The sequence below is a fragment of the Pinus tabuliformis genome, chromosome 7 (assembly GCF_031772625.1).
Source record: "Pinus tabuliformis cultivar Carrire ecotype Pingquan chromosome 7, CPIR1, whole genome shotgun sequence".
Lineage (NCBI taxonomy): Eukaryota > Viridiplantae > Streptophyta > Pinopsida > Pinales > Pinaceae > Pinus > Pinus tabuliformis.
The window spans coordinates 1262028455-1262034449 of NC_142293.1; positions in this window are offsets into that span (position 1 = coordinate 1262028455).

A 5995-nucleotide genomic window follows, 5' to 3' on the forward strand; every position below is an offset into this window, starting at 1 on the left:
AGGAAGCCTACCACTCACAACTATAAAGATGGAAGTGTTTTTGCCCCTAGCCTTCCACGACCTACAAGGTCAATACTACAACGATTGGAAGAAAAAAGAGCAAAGGGGCTTTGTTACAGTTGTGATAGCAAATACACTAAAGGTCATAAGTGTGCTGAGAAGAAATTATTTTACATAGATTGTGAAGAGGAGGAAGAAAATGAACAATAAATGTCAAAAGAAGAGGATATACATCAGGAATCAACCCTAGAGAAAGAATAAGTGAATCCAACCATACCTTGTAATGCATTGGCAAGAATTACTACTCCTCAAACTCTCAAGATAGAAGGACATATCAAGAAGAAAAAGGTAGTAGTGTTGATTGATTCAGGTAGCACCCATAATTTTATTCATTGTAAGATAGCGAAGGAATTGAATTGCTTCCTATATCCAGCACCAGAATTTCAAGTGATGGTTGCAAATGGAGGAACCGTAAATTTCTTTGGAAAGTGCCATAATATCAAGCTATCCATGGGAGAATATGTATTGAATAGTCCTATGGTTTCTATTCCAATGAGTGGTATTGATGTTGTACTAGGAGTCCAATGGCTACAATCTTTGGGTACGATAGCTTTTAATTTTCAAGAACATTTAATGAAATTTTGTTGGGAAGGAAAGGAACTTGAATTAAGGGGTATCACAAGGAAACCGGGAAAGATAATTAGCTGTAACGGCATGACAAAGATTATAAAGAAATAATAACGGGGCGTAATTGCACAATTATGTTTACTAGAAGTTCCCACATTGAAATCATATATTTCTCCAGATCTCTAAAAAGTCTTGCACGATCATTCCAAGGTGTTTGCGACTCCCAAAGTCCTCCCACCTATTTTTTATCATGATCATAATATTCATTTGATTCCAGGAAGTGTTCCTCCAAACACCAGGCCTTATAGATATCCCTATGCCCAAAAGAGTGAAATTGAACGTATGGTTGCAGAAATGTTAGAGGTTGGTATAATTCAACCTAGTCAAAGTTTGTTCTCTGTTCCAGTAGTATTGGTGAACAAGAAGGATGGATCATGGCGCATGTGTTTGGATTATAGTGAGCTCAACAAGCTCACTATTAAAGATAAATTTCCATTCCTGTCATTGATGAATTATTGGATGAATTACATGTAGAAATTTACTTCACCAAGTTGAATCTTCGTTCATGATATCATCAAATCAGAATGAAGACTGAAGACATTCTGAAAACAACATTTAGAACTCATAAGGGTCATTATGAATTTTGGTCATTCCTTTTGGCTTTACCAATGCACCTTCTACATTTCAAGGTTTGATGAATTCCATTTTCAAACCCACCCTTAGAAAATTTGTGTTAGTATTTTTTGATGATATATTGATCTATAGCAAGTCTTGGAAGGATCATGTTCAACATGTTGACAGGGTGCTCAAACTATTGGAGGAGAAACAATTGCAAAAACCTCCAAATGTTTCTTTGGAGTACAGGAGGTGGAATATCTTAGTCATATTGTATCTCATGAAGGTGTTAAGGTAGACCCTAGCAAAATTAAAGCCATTAAGGAATGGAAAATCCCCACATCATAAATCATCTGCGAGGATTTCTCGGGTTGACAGGGTACTATCGCAAGTTTATTGAGAATTATGGGAAAATAGCAACACCTCTAACGACATTACTGAAGAAAGATGCATTTTCTTGGACTCCAGAAGCAACGAAGGCCTTTGAATATCTTAAAGAGGAAATGTGCCAAGCACCGATCTTAGCTATGTCAGACTTCACAAAAAACTTTATTGTGGAATGTGATGTCTCAGGAAATGGAATTGGTGTTGTTTTAATACAAGAAGGAAGACCCATTGCCTTTGAAAGTCGTCCAATCAAAGAAAAGTATTTACACAAAGCTATTTATGAGAAGGAAATGTTGGAAATACTACATGCACTTAAGAAATGGCAACCTTACCTAATGGGAAGACACTTCAACGTAAAAACGGATCATGATAGTCTTAAATACTTTTTAGAACAAATATTATCTTCAGAAGAGCAGCAAAAATGGGTCACAAATATGTTTGGTTATGACTTTGAAATCATCTACAAAAAAAGGAAGCAAAATGTTGTTGTAGATGCACTCTCAAGAAAGGATGAGGATGTGAAAGAATTGCTTTGTGCCATCTCTATCATCCAACCAGATTGGATAAACGAAGCAAGGGATGAATGGAAGAATGACGAAGAAGTGTGGGCACTCATTCAAAAGTTAGCAAGATCCCAGTACATATGATACATTTAGCTGGAAATATGATTCGTTATGGTACAAAGATCATTTATACCTCTGTAAGAATTCCCAACTCAAACAAAATATTCTTCTGGAATTGCACACCTCTCCCTTAGGAGGGCACTCAAGATTTTTAAAAACTTACCATAGGGTTAAGAAAGAATTTTTTTGGGATGGCCTTAAATCTGATATTCAAAGGTTTGTGGCAGAATGTTTGGTTTTCCAACAAAATAAAGTTGAGACAATTAAGACCTCGGGTCTGTTACAACCTTTATCCATTCCAAGTCAACATTAGGAGGAGGTTTCAATGGATTTTATCACAGGTTTACCCAAGTCCGAAGGAAAGAATGTCATCATGGTGGTAGTTGATAGACTTACCAAGTATACACACTTTTGTGCATTATCTCATCCATTTAAAGCTCGCATAATTGTTATTGCATTTATGGTAACAATCCAAAAGCTACACGGAAACCCAAATATTATTGTAAGCAACAGAGATCCCATTTTCACTGGAAATTTGGACTGAATTATTTTCTTATCTGGGTACTCAGTTAGCTCATAGTTCATCTTATCATCCTCAATCTGATGGGAAAACTGAGATAGTGAACAAATGTTTGGAAGGATATCTTCGTTGCTTTGTATCTGATAAAAAAACACAATGGGTCAAGTGGTTGCTTCTGGCTAAATGGTGGTATAACACTTCCTTCCATATTGTAGCAAAAATGACCCCATTTATGACACTTTATGGATATCATCCACCATCCATCACAACATCTTTAAGAGAAAATTCTAAGGTTCAAGCAGTGGAAGATCACATCGAGCATCAACAACAGGTTCTCCAACTCTTAAAGGATAACCTCACTTTGGCACAGAATAGAATGAAACAACAGGCAGATCAACATCGCAGTGAAAGAAGTTTGATGTAGGTGACTGGGTATTTCTACGACTACAACCATACAAAAAAATGTCCCTCAAGAAAGCTAAGAAGGATAATAAATTATCACCAAAGTATTATGGTCCGTACAAGGTGTTGCAAAAGATTGGTACTATGGCATACAAATTGGAGCTTCCTACATCTTCTTGAGTGCACCCAGTTTTCCATGTTTCATGCTTAAAGAAGGTTATAGGTGACAAGCTCCCAGTTCAAACAATATTTCCAAAACCTGACGAGGAAGGAAAAATCATATTGGAACCTGAAGCAGTCACAGAAACAAGAACTCGACAGCTACGAAGTCGATCAATTTCAAAGTATCTCATCATGTGGAAGAACTTACCTGCTGAAGATTCCACATGGGAGGATGAGAATTTTATACAGAACTACTCAAGCATTGAGGACAACACTTTTTTGAAGGAGAGGGGCATGTTAGGTCCCTATAATACTAGTGATTCCCCCATTACTATTATCATTGTATCCCCTTATTGTTATTGTTGTGCCCCAGTTGTCCCCACATTGTTATTATTGTGCCCCATAGAAGCCCACTATTGTTATTGTTGTGCTCTTATATTATTATTGTTATGTCGGCTTTGATTATATTGTGACTCCTTAGACTTCTATATATAGAAAGGAGGTTTTTTCATTTGAATCATCCAAGAATTGTTCATTTGTGTAATGTAAAGGAGTTTTCCCCCTCGAAGAGGCTTATTTTGAAGTCATTTATCTATATTTTCTTCTATTTTGTGAGTTGGTTGCATAACAAACAAGGACATATCATATGATCATCAATCCAAGTTCAGAAGACTTATTTTAATCTACAATCATGGGTCTCCTATTCATCCACCTCAAAACCTCTGAGATAGCCTCAATTTTACAATTATTACGCAAATAATAATAGGTGTTGGGATCTCATCAAGGTCTCTCCCTTTGAATGGAGGCCTCTACAATCATCATCAATCTTGTATATCATGCATCAAGACTATCATAGATCACAAAATCAAACTATATTAGGTTCTCATATATCTATGACTGTCATGACAAGTCATCATCAGCTATTCAATTTGGCTTTACTATTATATATGAACATGTCGTCGATCATTCATCAAGGTTAATGTAATACAATTAGGGTAGCTTACAAGAGTACCTCCATTCAATGTCACATCTCTATTATGTTATACAATCATTTCCATCAGTGTCCTATCATCAAATCAGGGCATCCAATCTTGACACATTGTTAAATGTTGTTAAGTCATCATAGTAGTTACAACTTATCAAAGCCTTATCAAGATCAACAAGAAGATAGTTAGTAAATCCTGAGTATCAATCTTACAACCACACTATTGCCATCAGGGTTACCATACTCATTACAAGCATTGACAACAATATCAAGTTACAATATATCAAATTCAATATTTCCAGCTATGCTTTATCTTTAGACAAAATCAGGATATCAAATATCAATGAGATTTAAACTATAAAAAAAGCATCAGTATATCAAATGTACTGGGGATCAAACTTACTCCAATATGTATCTGATTGGCATGCATTACACATAGAATACTTTATGAATCAAGACTTTTCTGAAGGGCAATATTCTAGTCATACCTCAGGGCTTAGCTTGCCATCCCAATATTACAGTTAAATTGTAACAAGTATACATACTTCGTAATATTCAGATACCTTAGCAACTTGTAGCACTTGATTAGCATATATACCTTGTCATCTTGCATATGCCCAAAAATACTTTCCACTTGCTCCTTGAAAAAATTTACATCAAGTTCCTTTTCTTGTTCTAGCTTCTTGTTCTTGCTCCAACTTTTATCTTCCTGCACTATATCTCTTTTCCTACACTATTTAACATCTAGATGATCCTCAAGAAGGATCTAATTATCACATCTTCATCAGAAGTTGGATGTATTCAAATAAATATTCATGCAGGAAGGGCAAGCAATAATTAAAACGATAAATCTAAACAAGAGCAGTGTCATAAAGAATAACATAAATATAGAAGGTACTTATCTTTAAGGAAGCATTAAAGAAATTTGAGGTCTAAAATGGGCCTCCTAAGGAATATTATAAAATAATAGTGGAAATAATAAAATAAGATTAGATTACATCATCAAATTTTAAAGGGAAAAAAAAACACTATTTTTTGAACTCGTATTTTCAATTTACCTCCCTTCAATTTTACTTAGATTTCAAGCAAGAACACTCAATGGATGCGGAATTTGATTCCTCATCCAAGGAGTACCCATGTTGCATACTTTTGATGGACCCTTCTACATTAAAAATGGAAAATGCATGAAAAAACGTGATTGCAATACCACTTTTCTCGTATTTCTCATTTTTCATGTAGCAAGGTCCATCAAAAGTAGGTAACATGGGTACTCCTTGGACGAGGAATCAAATTATGCATCCAATGAGTGATCCTGCTAGAAATTTGAGTAAAACTATAGGGAGGGTAAGTTGAAAATACAAGTTGAAAAATATATTTCTATTTTTTATTTTTATTTTTAATCCTTTTACTTTTTTACTCCCAAAATGGTGAATCATTCGCCATGGTTAACATCATCATCTTGAATCATTCTGGTTCTTATAAAGTTGATTTTGGTTGTACATTTTTTTTAAGCCCATTTTTTACCTTGAAATTTCTCTAATGTTGAATAAGGTAATCAACTCCCTCTTGATCCAACCTCCAAGAGTCATTATTGTCCATCATCCACATGTCAATGTTGCCTTCAGAAGAATCCCTATCATGAGATCCCTTAGGTAATCAACATATATCAACAAA